This window comes from Aphelocoma coerulescens, chromosome 1 (genome assembly GCF_041296385.1).
Source record: "Aphelocoma coerulescens isolate FSJ_1873_10779 chromosome 1, UR_Acoe_1.0, whole genome shotgun sequence".
Taxonomy (NCBI): Eukaryota; Metazoa; Chordata; class Aves; order Passeriformes; family Corvidae; genus Aphelocoma; species Aphelocoma coerulescens.
Genome location: NC_091013.1, coordinates 30,908,499 through 30,922,787, shown reverse-complemented (window position 1 = coordinate 30,922,787; position 14,289 = coordinate 30,908,499). Strand labels below are relative to the sequence as shown.

The 14,289-nt window shown below is 47.7% G+C and overlaps 1 protein-coding gene across 4 annotated transcripts in view; it reads left to right on the top strand.

Annotated features, from left to right (window-relative positions):
- Positions 1 to 4,900: 4,900 nt before the first annotated feature.
- NPAS2 (neuronal PAS domain protein 2) overlaps positions 4,901 to 14,289 on the top strand; it is a 105,605-nt gene continuing 96,216 nt past the window's right edge. For 3 of the 4 annotated variants that reach the window (XM_069005784.1, XM_069005797.1, XM_069005793.1), the window contains exon 1: positions 5,124 to 5,174. The gene's annotated coding sequence lies outside the window, so the exon portion shown is untranslated. Of the gene's footprint in view, positions 5,175 to 14,289 lie in introns of all 4 variants that reach the window. The other variant, XM_069005778.1, reaches the window with a different exon arrangement.

The following is a 14,289-nucleotide window of genomic DNA, read 5'->3' as shown; positions in this document are numbered from 1 at the left end:
AGGAGTTTTTTTCAAACCAGATCTGACTGAAGGAAGTTCAAATCAGCAAATTGGCTCTTCTCTTGTAATAATCATGCAGAAAAACAAGGAGTTTGGTTTTCTAGGGGAAGAGATCCTGAAGACCCATCAAACACCCTACTCCAGAGCTTGGGGCATCTCCAGTAGGATGCATCTGAAGTCCATTTCACTGTGGCATCTCTCTGCTTTTCCCTCATTCGGAGACTGTGCTGCTGACTGATAGGTATGCACTACCTCTCCCTCCCTCAGGAAGCTGCAAGCCACAGAATGAAAAATAATGCTGATCCCCAGAAGACTATTCCTCCTTGCAGAAATTTCTAACAAAATTGGTTACAGAAGTATACTACCCAAAGAAGGAGCTCCTCACATCTGTCCTTGTGCTCCCATGCTTGCCTCCCCCAGCCAGCCTGTCTGGGAAGAAGCGCAGAGCTCCCAGCAGACACAGATGGTGTGACTCCTCCGACTAACAGGAGACATTAGATTTATTTGCCATTTATTTGTTCCTGGTGCTCTCTCTTTCAACATGGAAGGTAGGAAAACAAGTGGCCCAAAGTCTGTCTTGCCCCTTAATTACTATTAATCAAATTAATCCTTCTCCCTCTTCTAACTTTCTTGAAAACTAAAGAGAACAGTTTCTTTTTCAGTGGAATTTGGTCAGGTCTTTGAGGGTCCTTTATTTTTTTCCATCATGGTCCTCTCCCCTACAGTGCCATCCCTGATTTTTGCACCACTGTTGCCATTTATTTTGATCAAAGGATGATTATTTGGGAGAACCCTACTTAGTTCTACGCAAACACTAATCCAAAGTAGGCTTCACATTTCAATTATGGGCTGAAAATGGCATCCTATTTCCCCCCAACCTCTACTGGTGTCTGCTGAAAATTAAAAGCCTTTATATAGCACAGAGAATCATAGAATCATCACAGAACCTTTGGGGTTTGAAAATACCTTAAAGATCATCCTGCCATGGGCAGGGACATCTTCCATTAGACAAGGTTGCTCAAAGCCCCATCCTACCTGGCCTTGAACACTGCAAGGGATGGGGCATCCACACCTTCTCTGGGCAATGTTTTAGCACCTCACCATCTTCACAGTAAAAAAAATTTCACCTAATATCTCATCTAAACCTGTCCTCTCTCATTTTAAAGCCATTACACCTTGTCCTAGCACTACATGCTCTTGCAAAAAGTGACTCTACTGCTCTCTTGTAGGCCCCCTTTAGGTACTTGGAAGACCTCTGCTTCCAGATTGTGGCAGCCAGGTTCCAGTTCTGGAGCCAAGGGATGTCTAGATAGCCCCTGTGCCAAGGGTTACACCTTGCAGCAGCAGCACCTCATAATCTTAACTCTTGGCAGCAAGAGAAAGCAAACCAGCAGAGTTAAACTCAGTGCATCTGGGTTGAACTCACACCCAACCCCAAATCCCTCCCATGGTCTTGCCACAATGGAGCAGCAGGGTCCCTGGGGCACCGCTGGTGTCTCAGGCTCTTCCCCTTGGCCCTCCACCCTGGGAGATACCTAGCCCATGGTTCATGGCCTATTGAAAACCCTGTTGCCTTGTTTCTGGGCCGTGAAGGTTGGCCAGCCTATTCTAGTCGAAACAAAAGGGATTGTGTCTTTGGATCACAGGCTCCTGGTGTCTGAAAAGTTGCTTATTAGTATTTCATTATTATTAAAAGATTTCATTCTTTAAAATTGAACGCTGGGCTCCTTGCCTAAAGTTCTTACATGTAGCATCTAGCATAACCCTTTGGTTAATTTCCAACCCAAACTTGGTATTCACAGCATTTGGTTATTTTCCATGTGTCACTGGACAGAGAGAAAGGCTGTGTGTTTTGAATGGCTGGTATTTCACAACGAGGTTCAGGTATGAGCTGGGAAAAGCCTGCCTCACCCTCAGCCACTCTGCTTTTTGTTGCCCTAATTAAAGTTTACACCGGTAACCTAGGGAATGAATTAAGAAACAAACCTCAACCAGTCTCACTTGTTCACTTGTGCAATGGAGTCCTAAGAAATTCACAGGGAAAACACTGAAACACAGCACGGTAGAGATGTAATTTTGTACATGCACCCCTGTGTCTCTCTGATTGCATTTCTCAGCCTGGTATTTTCCTTAAGGTGCTTGGTTTCCCAGCTTCTGAAAGCACAGGGTTGATTTGGGGAAAGAATTTTGGTAGGTTTTCAAAAGGACTGGAATATCAAATCATGTAGTGTATATAATCATGGGAAGTTCCTTTTCTCTAACCTTACAAGGCTTGAAGATTTTATGTTATACTTCATTGTGCAGCACAAGAAAAGTACCTCAGGAACAGAAATGTCTTTTATTCCACTCCCCATGTATCTGATGCTTTATTCCCTCAGGCACTACTTGTTTGCCAAAGGATTGTTTAACCACTGTTTGACAATTTCCAAATGGGAAAAAATGCTGGGTTTCATCCAAAGGAAGGGAGGAGCTTTTTAAAGTTTTGTATTTAATCTTGGTTAAAAGTAAACAACTTTACCCTTTCAACATTAGTCATGCCTGTTGTGTAAAGTATGGCGTAAAAGCGCTCAGCAAAGGAGCGCAACATTTTTCCATACTTTGTAGCTACTTACATTTGCACTGGGGATTGAATTGGATCAAGTAACTGGCTGGATAAGGTGTATGGCGGGAGGCGGACATCACAGCGGGGTAACTGGGTGAGCTGGGTGGTGGGGGTAGCGGGAAAAGCAGCACAGCTCCTCACAGGAGCCAGGTAGCTGGAGCAACCATCAGTCCACACGCTGCGCCCACACACGCACACCCGGAGTGGGCAGTGTTCTCTGCTGGTTGGTATTTTGCGAGGATTAGCGTGTTTTTACAAAAGGAGGCATCAGGGGAGATGGGGAAACAGCCCCTGGCCCGCCACACAAACTCTGCTGGAAGAGGCATGGCTGTGCAGTCAGGCCTTTTGGTGGGGACAGAGCTTCCACCACGATACGGGGGCTTCCCCTCCCCAACAAATCCCTCCTCTGAACAGAAAAATATACAACTCTCCTGAAAGCAAATACTGTATCTCGGGGAGAAACCCCTGCTGCCGGTGGAAGAGGTGTCTGCCAGCAGTGCCAACAAGCCCCGGGTCCATAGGCGGTGCGAGGGCGACAGCGGGCAGGGGGCAATAGCCGGGGGGCCCGGGGAACGCGGCTCCCGGGGCTGCACCGGCGGGAGGGGCGGGGAGCGGGACCGGGAGCGGCGGGGGGAGCGGCGGGAGCTGCCCGAGCCGTGCCCCCGCTCCCCGGCCACTTCTACCTTCCTTGGGGAAGAAGGGCAACGCCGGACGCCGCTGGAGCCGCCGCCAGAAGCCGGCAGGAGTGTCCGTCGAGGTAAGAGCAAGGCTTCGATCGCCAGCTCCTACCCGGCTCGAGCACACCGCCTTCTCTCTTACTGGCCACTTTGCAGGACGAGTATTAGGAAAAAAACATAGGCAAAAAAAGGCAAAAAAAAAAAAAAAAAAAAAAAAAAAAAAGGCAAAACAGGGAATAAAAAGAATGACCTACTTTGAAACAAGGAAAAAAAAAAAAACGCTCTCTGTCAAGGTTTTGCTCCAATTGCCTGTGCGCCGTTGCATAACCAGATCGGGAGCTCCTGCCTATGCCCGGCGAGGCCGTGAGCCTGCCCCGGGGCAGCGCGGTGCCTCGTTCCGGCCCGGGTCCGGCCGCCACCACCGCCAGGACAGCGGGCACGGACAGGGCGCGGAATCACCCCCGAGCTGGGGGCCGAGCAGGGAAGGCGTCCCAACCCGCCGAGCGGAGCCGCGCAGGGGTCCCGCCGGATCGCCCCGGGAGCCGGGGCCGGGCACCGGGCGCAGTTCTGCCCAGCGGGGCCGGCGGCACCGGCGGAGGCTCCCGGGGTCAGGTTACCGGGGCGGCCGCCGGTGAGAGCAGGGATGTCGCTACAGACATATGTAAACGTGGGCACGCCGGGGTTCGCTCGCGGCGGCGGTGTGAAACCATCCTTGATGCGGGGCTGGCTCTTTGGTTGAGGGTTTTTTTTCCCCTGCTTCCCCTTTCGTTCTCTTTCCAGCTTCTCCTTTTCTTGGATCCTCGCCTGTCTCCTCCCACAGAACGAGAGAGAGAGAGAAAAAAAAAAAGGTCACGTATGTTTGGAAAAATATGTAGGTCAGTGGAACATTCCCTGCACTTGTGCACAGGAGCCGGGGCGGGAGAGCTCCTCCGCAGCCCTCTCGCTACCCATCGCCCCAGCCCGGCCCTCCCAGCGCCCACCGCGGGTAGGGGAGCGCCTAGCGCCAGGGTCTCTTTCCCCCTCCCTGACCCATTTCGAGCAACAGCCACGCGTTTGGGCTCCCCCCCGCCCTCACCCCCCCCCCCCTACGCCCCCCCAGCTCCCCCCGCTCCCTGCCGGAGAAGGCGAGCGAGCAGCGGAGGAAGCCGGCGCGGGAGATCCTCTGCCGCCGGGGCCGCGGCTGCGCCCATGGGCGCGGGGCGCGGAGCTCGCCCCCGCAGCGCCGCCGGCTGAGGGCGCGGGGCGGTGGCCCGGCGGCGGGGGCAGGCGAGGGGAGGCGGCAGCGGGCGGCGATGAAGGGCCGGCGGAGAGGATGCCCCCGCCTCGCCCGCCGGGCTCCAACTTCGCGGAGAACTATCGGCCCCGCAGCCCCCGCGCCCGCCCTGCCTCTCCCGGCCGCGCGTCCAACTTAATGCCCCAGCGGGAGCCCCAGCCAGCAGCCCCCCCGGCCCCTGGCCTCCGCACCCCCCCGCAGCAGCCCGGGCTCCCGGCGGCCTCCCGGTGCCGGCGGAGCCCCTGGCCCCGGCGCGCGTGGGTCCCGCGGCGCCCGGGGCGGCGGCAGCGCGGCATGCGGCGGCCCCGCGCACCATGAGACAGGGCACCGGCACCGGCGGCAGGCAGGAGGCGGGCAGTGTCCCCGGCTCCTCGTCGGCAAGGAAGAGTTTGCCGGCTCCCGAGGCCGGCCTCCTGCGCGGCTGGAGCAGCGGCGGCCGCTGCCGCAGCGGCACCGGCAGGCACCGGAAAAGCGGCGGCATCCAGCTCGGCGGCACCGGCACCAGCACCGGCGGCGGTTCCCGCGCCCAGGTGGCCACCGCGGACAGCAGCAGCAGCAGCAGCGGCGGCGGCGGCGGTGGCTGGGGCTTCCCCGCCGCGCTCCCGCAGCACCGGCACCCCAGGTAACGCGCGGCCGTGCGGCCCCGACCCTGCCTCCGTCCCGTGGGGCGCCCACCCGCGACACCCGCCCGGGGGCCGCCCGTCCGGGGCACCCACGCGGGATGCTCGGCCACGCGTGACCCCCGCGGCGGCGGCCGGGGACAGCTCCGCGCCGCCCCACGCTCCGCGGGGGTGACGGACGCGCCCGGTGGTGCGGGGTGGCATCGGCCTTGCCGCGGGAAAGTTTCCGCGGGGAACACGGTATGTGCGGTGTGTCTGTCCCGGCCGGGCTGGCGGGTTCCGGCCGGGCGGGCCCCTCCGTTCGCGAAAATAAGTTGCCCCCTAAGCAGTCCTCCTCCCCATCTTGTTTTGGTGTGGTTGGACTTTTCCTGATTTTGGGGGTTCATGTAGGCTACACTGGAACAGGATCTGCGATGCGACCGGACGGTGTTTGTCAAGGAAAACTTCCAGTAGGACCAGTGGGGTTTTTGAATGGGCGAAAGCTCCTGTGGGGAGCAGAGGTTGTGTCGTGTGCTGGGAGAGCCCTGCTGCTGCAGCAGCCCTGCGCAGGACTCCCGCGTGTTTCCTTCCGTGTATGGAACGGGGTAAATGTTAAATCCACGGCTGAACGGCAGCATCGGGTTCACACGGAGTTGTGCCGTGGTGTTTTCCTCTATGGTCACTAGCCTGATTTGTCAATTAACAAGCACGCTCATCCAGAAACTTTGCTCCGTACTTCTTAGCTGTCTGCAGGATGGCAGCTTACTTTCACTCAAGTGACTCAGAAATAATTAGCGGTTATAAGCATTACAGCCAGCAGAGGAACTTGGATCTTTTCATGGCGCTAAACCTCCAGAAGGGCTCTAGGGATGTCTTGGATGGGCACAGCCAACCTGAGCATTCAGTTCAACAAGTGGTTGCCTCTTGAATTGGAAAATTATCTCATTTACACTAGTGTGAGATGTTAATGCACTAAGCTGTGGGTTTAGTTTGTTTGATGGTACTAAATAATTAGAGTTCACAGTGTCCAGACATAGCCAGCTCATCCATCCACTGATCCACGTCTGATTCTGAGAGCTGTCAGCTGGTGGAGGGCCCAATCCTGCATACATTTCAGTGGATGAATATGGACACAAGGGTGTTCTGCAGAGATGTCCAGGAGTATTTGGTGAATGTGATTGCCAAACTGTACATTATTTCACTGAAGATGTGAAAATGAAGGTTTTCTAGAACCAGGTATGTGACATCAGGGTGATTCCCCAAGCTGGCAGCATTTCTGTGCCCTGCACCAAAGCCTGGAGACGGTGGGCTTGCCTAAATTTGTTTTCCCTCACAAATAAAGGTGCCTCCCTGCATGTTTGCAGGGTTGAATCCACAGACTGTACTTTGCAGAATTAGGATTTTTTTCCCAAATGTCCACCCTGAAGCATGCCAGAGCCCTTGAAGAAGTTGTTATTTTATCATAGGCAGCAATGTTGTCTACAGTTAAAATTGCCTAGTGCTTTCTAGTACAATGCTCTGCTGTCAGGTGCTTATGCATTTGCTAAGCTTAAGCCTAGGCTGATTATTTTCCAGGTTGAGTGTCTGCTGAAGACAGACTGTCTTTGGGAAGTTCCAGATTAGATGGTTCGGTTATTTCTGAGAACATGGTAAGAAGAAAACTTTGGTGGTTCTTTGACCACGCATTTGGTGAAGATGGTTTAGGTATACATCCTATATTAGGAGATCTTGATCTTTCTGGGAATCTGAAATTTTTGGCTATGTTAAAAAGCACTTTCTTTGAGACTTGAATTCTTGTGGCATCGTGTTTTGGAGCAGGGAAAAGATATTTGGCTTGGGATCAGTCTTGTGATGGGGGTGTGCCTTGTGTTAAGCCTCTGACAATCTTCTGGAACTTATCTCCATTATAATTTTGTCACAATGCTCAGGGTGTGTGCTCTTGGGAGAGGAATTGTTGGGCACTTGACCACTGCCCTCGCTGAAGATGCTCTCAGCACAAGGCATGCTGAACATCCCAGCACTGTTAGGAGCTGAGCAACTGCTCCCCTTCCTGGGAAGGATGAGAGCACTGCAGTTGGTGGCTGATGGGCTGAGTGGACTTTACCTGCAGTTCTTCCAAGGTGTAGCTTCTACAGTGAGCATATAAGGAGGGAGAATTGAAGACTTTCTCAACTGTGTCTTCAGTGGCAGAGTGTGCCTGGTGATGCCATGGAAGGGTGAAGGAGGAAACTGCTTAATTCACTTGCATGGTGATAAGAAATTGTGGGACTAGAACTGAGAAGTACTGGTGATGGAGACATGGAGAAATTGAAGAGCAGAGAATTGAGACAAAGGATTTGTGGGGTCATAGATGACAAAGCTTGGGAACAAGGTGCAGAGAACTGTAGACAGGGGTGGTAAACCCAGACCAAGAGAAGGAATGGTGGGAAGAAGGAAGTTGAGACTTGTAGTGTACAGAGACAGGAGATCTGAGCGTGCAAAACCAGTGTTTTCCAGTCTTTCAGTAACCAGGGCACGGTATTATTACTTTTTCATCCTTCTCATTTTCCTCCCCACACTGTCTGCTGTGTTTTTCAGCCCCTGCCTCTGCTTCTTTGCCTCTGCCCTGGATTGGTAAATGTCATACAATTAAAAATAACAGCCACATATACATTCCATGTGCATTTAATTGCTTTTCTTTCTGTCTTAGATGAACTTAAGTAACTTCCATTTGTGTTTATAGTTCTGTGTCTAGGCTCTTAGGGCAGATGCACTTGAGTTGCAGATTTTGTAGCGGAATCATTATCTGTATAAAAAAGTAATTTTCCTAGATTCGGCTTAACTGTTAGTCTGTCGATCCTTGATCTTAATAAAACTTCTTGAAAAATTAGGCTGAGGCCATGCAAATATTTGTATTTTAGTTAATTTCATACAGTCAGTAATCAACATCAGCTGATAGGCTGATTTTATGAGTCTGACTACTGAAGTTTGAAAAGGAAACACCATGTAATAGCTTTTAAGCAGAAAGCATAGATGGAGGTGGGTTTGTTTGTGCAGTGCTGCTTTTGGCATTGCATTTTTTCGGGAGGGACTAAAGCCATTGTGACATGCTATGGGCCACAGAAATACATACATACATACATACATACATACATACATACATACATACATACATATATAACAGTGTATTGCCAGCTGAATTCAGAAATACAAGAGCTGCAGGGCAGGAAAGGCAAGGGGGTGACAAGGGATGTGGGTCATGTAGGCTCATGCTCTGAATAAGGAGCTGAGAAGCTGCAGATGTGGTTCATTCTATGCTCCTTGCATTTATCTCATGGTGGTTTGGGGATGTTGGCAGATTAGACTGAGGGCCTCGTCCACATAAATTCAATGTACATTTGGGGGATAGAGGGTTAAATACTGGGGTTTATGCTTCTCTTCCTATGTCTCTTCCCCCTGAAGGCAAACCATGAAGCACAGCTCAGTCCAACCAAAACATTGGTTTTAATTACACTTTGGTAAAGACACTTCTATTCCCTTATCCAAGGACCAAGCAGAAGTCAGTGTTTATTGCAGGCTGCCTGCCACATTTGAGAGGAATAGTCTGTGCATCCCCAGTGCTAGTTTTAATCCTACTCCAGTCTGAAAATCCACTTGTGACTTTAGAAAAATAAAGCTCTCACAAAACTTAGGTCAGTGGTGATCTTGGACCTTTGTCACTAGGAAATAGTATTGCCATATTATAATGCCAGTATTATAGTACTTTATCTGCCCACTGTTTCTTGTCCTCTCCTTTACCTGCAAGCACTTTGAGGCAATGCCATCTCTTTCTCCTGTGTCTGTGTGGCAGGTAGCATGCCTCGAGTGCCAGGATACTCCAAAAATGACCACGTAAATGGTGGGAACAGGGTGGTTATCTGGCCTTCTCCTGTTTGGGCACAAGTCTGTGTAAAACAGCTGGGCTTCTGCTGGCCTGATTATCACAGGTAATCCTGTGATAATCACCTGTTTTTCAGCTGTTTTACTGCTGTTCTTAGGGATCTGCATAAAACAGAAGATTCCTAGTGAAGTGAAATGTGATATGGGAAAAAAAACCTAGAGGATGTATGTACATTTGAGATCAGAATTGAAATTTGGAAGTTCAGGTATGAAACCTCCCATTTCAAAATGTACAGGAAGTGCTGGCATGACAGTGTCATCTACTGGGACATTTTCATCACCCTTTCTCTTTGAGTATCTTCATGTGAGATAAATGTAATGTGCATGTCAGGTTGAAAATAAATAGAAGAAAATGTATCTATAATCATAGAAATTAATTGCTACAGGTTAGTGAAGATGCCAAAGCTTGGACAAAATCTTCCATGGACAACTCAGAAAAAAAACAATAAATGCAATGTACAGATGTGAGTTAAAAACCAAAGGGAAATATGACATTAAGATTATTTCTAAAAGGATGGAAAATAATAAAAAAGAATCCTCATTATTTCACTGTAGCAGCTATGGTGTGCCATATCTTCAGTATCCTGTGCTGTTGATTCCCCCACCTCAGAGATGTATAATGGTGAGGGAGAAGGTTCGGAGGGACATAGCAAAGGTGATCAGAGAAACAGAGTGACTCCTGTCTGAGGACTCTGACAATGCTGATAAAGTGATGCAACAAACATCTGTAAAATTAAGCAAAGCATGGAGAAGGCAAACCAAGAATGACTGATCACAGCAACTGCAGCAGAGGGCACTGGGTGAAGCAGGCAGTTGCAGGAATGGAAACAAAAGGAGATGGCTCTTCACATGGTGTGGTCAGACTGCTGAGCTCCTCACCACAGGATGTGGATGCTGAGAGGTTACATCAGCTAATGAGGTGACTGGATGAGTTCATGGAAGAGAAATCCATCAAGGGCTATTAAATTTAAAACCACTGCCTCTGGCTTAGGAAGTTTTGAGCTGCATATTTTGGAAGCTTGGTGAGTATCCTGAAGAAATGCCACCATTGGTTTGCCTTGTGTTCTTGTACTCTGTCCTCAGCACCTGTGTCTGGCCATGGCTGAGAGGGGCTGCTGAGCCAGGTGGTCTCCCTGTGTCTGCTCTGCAAATTGAAGTGGGCCAGCATCTGGCCCCCCTCAGTTCCCAAGGCCAAGATGCTACTGGTGGCTTGTATCTTCACTGCTTAGGGCTGGCCCCATTACAGTGCATCTACCATGGAATGGGCTGGTTGGGAGGAGCTAGTTGAAGTGCTCCGAAGAAGAGCCAAGGCATGATGCAGAACTGTACTGCAGAAAGCAGGGTAGGATGCTTGAGCGCACCCCCTGGTGTCCTGTTGTGGAGCTGTGCAGTCGTGCTGAGGATTATCTTCTTGGGTTCAAGTAGCTTCAGAAAGCAGTTCATTCAGGGAAGCAATCCCACCAGAAGGCAGTGAATACCGAGATACAGTGCCTGTCTGAAGAAGTCCCTGCTGGGAGATTGTACTGTTGCTACATGCCTGCCCCACTGACACAGGCTTCCCCAGCCTTCCCTGCTGCCCCGTGTCAGGGAGAGGATTTGGGCCAAGGTGGTCATCTTCCCTGAGGAGGTGTTGCTGCAGTTAGAGGTTTTATCTGTCTCTACAAGACCAGGCTTTGACATTCTGAACTGAAAATGAGTGGGCTGGGAATTAAATTTCTTCAGCTATCCACTGCGTTTAAGTACTGGTTAAACCAAAAATGTCGTGTTGACTGCTGTTTACTAAACCAGACAATTTGCTTAATCATCTCAAAGGCAGATTTTAGAGCCATGGATTGCATTTACCACAGCTGTGCTAAACCAAAGGCTGTATTGCTGTTCACTTAAGGAATGGTCAAAGCACGATGTATTCAAACGCAGCTCACACTGATGGTGTTTTGCTGGCTTTTGGATGAAGTCTATTGCTATTAAAACAACAAGCACCAATCCCAAACTCAGCAATGTCCTAAGTCCTTCTCATCATTTCTTAAAATTTCCAGATGCTAACTGATACAGAAACTCCAATGCAGCACTTAATGGAGCTCACAACTGCCTAGCTGTATATTTTTGGGCTACCTTATGTAATAAAATGGCAGGGCCTTGCACTGCCTGCACAAACAAGGTTGCATAAGCAGCCTGGGGAAACAACCAGAGCTCCAAGAGCCCTCCTGAATCCTGTGCATCTTGTTTGATCTCATTTAACATTATTTAATAAGCAATATTAACCTTTTCCTCTCTTTCCCCGAAGTTATCTGGGACCAGTGATACTGATTTAATTTCATGCACAGACCTCACTTTTTAGAGAAGTCATCAAACTTTCCAGTCAATTGAGCAGCCTGATGTCTGGGTAGCCTTGAATTTTCTGTAATCAGCACTCAATCTAGTTAAAAATAAAAAGACGTTAAAAACAAAGCCTTGAACAGGAAAGTACTTGTTTTTCACTCTCATTTCTAATCTGGTAACCATTCTTAAAGTTCATCACTACGGTTTGTTCTATCAAGGGATAAACAATTGATTATTCAAGCAGCTTTGGGTTTTTTCCTTTAAAAACAGACAATACTATTCAACCACTGGGAAGAAAACTAGCACGAGAAAATTGTAATCAATTTTAACAGGCTCGCAGATGGCAATTAATTTCTTTAAGCATAATGTTAGCCCTGCAAACAATAATAATTGAGTTTGATTATTTATTATCCTTTTATCATTGATGAGCAGTTCAGACTGTTTCTTTCTTGATTCCCTCTGTTAGGTGTGTCAAATTTTTAAGCTGGAAAACAATTTTAATAAGGCAGCTTCCACCTGTAATCTCTAAATCAACAGGTGGATGTAACTGTGCAAAATCTGAGCATTACTGGTTATCTGATTGAGTCAGAGGCTGAATAAATCTGACTTTGAGCATGTCCTAGACTTATTGGTTTGGGTGGGACACCTCTCATTAATAGTTTATGGGAGAATTGACATATTTCCCATATTATGCATAAGAATGGTATGCTTGCAAAATCTAGTCAATAATAAATACTGTGTGCAGCATGGTCAACTAGAGATAGGATATTTCTCTGTTATTTCTAATTCTCATACAAATCTGCCTTGGTGTTTTCATTGGTGATTCTATGGATTTTACTTGTGGTATTTTGTCTGTTCATGGTTTTGACATATAAAACAGGAAAAGGTTTTAAATTAAAGGCATACCCACATTCCAGTTACACTTCCAGTGAGGGTTCCTTTAGTTTATCATTTATAGAGGGGAAGACAGCTATGTGATTTCTACATGGACCATTAAGGCCACTATTTGCTTAAGCAAAATCTTCATCCTGTTCATCAGATAAACAATCAGCTGTTATAATTTGCTTTATTTTTGGCTACCAAGATGAGAAGAGTATTTTATTCTCCAATCTACTTTTTTTTTGCTTTCTTTTCCATATAGTAATACAATATTTGGGAAAGATAGTTTCACATAAACAGCCTAATCAAACAATAGTTCTGTAAAGCAGCTGAGTGCATTTCCAACAATTTCAGCAAGAGCAAACAGATGAAAAATAAATAGGTCACTTGTAGTCACTCCTGTATTTATATTTTTTATAAGAAGGACTAAAGAATCTTCACCAGGCTGTCACTGAAGTCAGTGGAAACTTTGCTGGAATGATTCTGGGCCTTTAATTTGATTGTTGTAGAGTGGCACCAGTCACTTTTTTCATCTTTTTTCTTTCTTTCCAGCACAAAGGACCTTATTGTCAGCTGATGCATGCTGATGTAACTCAGTGCGTTGTAGCAATTACATTTATACTGCCTTGCCTCTAACATCCATATTTCTTCAAAAATGCATCATCTTTTTCAACAACAGAATATCTTGCTATATCTTGCTGTAATTCAAGTATAAGAAATGAAGCTGCATTTGGTGCCTATCCTGCTGTCCTCATTAAGGCAAAACCCCCACTGAAATCAAGGAGAGTTTGGCTGACAGAGAACTACTGACTTGAGTTTCTGAAATGTCTAAACTTTCTCACTTTCTGGGTTTAATTTTTTTTTTGTCATTTAATTTTGAATTTTTATCTCACCTTGTATTCTAACTCCTCCCTCTCCTTTTAGTTTTCTGGTTTTGAATCTTTAACTTCCTTTACTAGGATCTTTTTTCTTTTTAATTCTGTCAGGTCTTAGGACCTTCTACTTCCCAACTTGCCCTCTCCTCCTTTCTTCTCTGCTCTTACTGTCTCACACTCTGTTTCAGTCTGCTATTCTCACCTTCACTGACTACAGCACTGTAAAAACTTGATACACATCATGCATGTTTCCAGGAATTTCATTTAGCTTGTTTAGACCCCTTCTATGTACAGGTGCTCATTTTAAGGTGCTTGCCTAGGGCAAAGCAGCAGTTTGTAAGATTGGTGATCCAGGCAGAGATTTATTTGCACAATACTCATCTCAGTAATCCTTCCTCTTCTTCTGGGTAGAATCTTAGAATTTCCTCTGAAGTATTGATGCAGGGTTTCAGCAGTAAATTGAGTTTTGGACTGATAAAATAAATATTTGGCATAGTATTGCAGTCAGAAAAAAATAGTCGCAGATTTTGAAGTCTGTGTAAAAGGGGTTTTGTTGAGGGTGACAAAACTGGAAATCTCCAGAGAAATGGGTTTTATTCATAATTCTTTACTGTGCAATGTTATGAGCTTAGACCGCACACATAATGCTTTCTGTGCATCACATCTCTGATCCATAAGCTAGGGCAGCTTTACAGAGTATTGTAGGGTATGATCAATTCTGGGTGCCAGTCATGACCAGGTGTCAGAGGGGTGCACGAAACAGGGGGCCCTGGGATGCTAAATATACTATTGTCAGGAAGAGGAGCTACAGTAAGGGGTTTTTGGGGATTGATTCAGCTCTGTGGTTAGGATACATCAGGCAGTACCTTGTCACTTTGCTTCCAGCTCTGCAGCACCTGATGGCTTTGGAACTCTCCCTGGATGTCCTGGCTCCATTGGTGTCCTGCACAGTGGCTCAGTTCTCTCTCCCACCCTGCTACTTCTTAACTGTTTGCATTTTTCAGATGGAAAGCATTTTGAGAGTTCCAAGTATTGTTATTTTCTTGCAAGTCTGACTGAAATTTGTGTTCTTTCTCAGAAGACCTAATTCATGCTTGTGAAATAAATAGTAGGTGTATGGCTTCTTAATGTATAGCATTTCAAACTA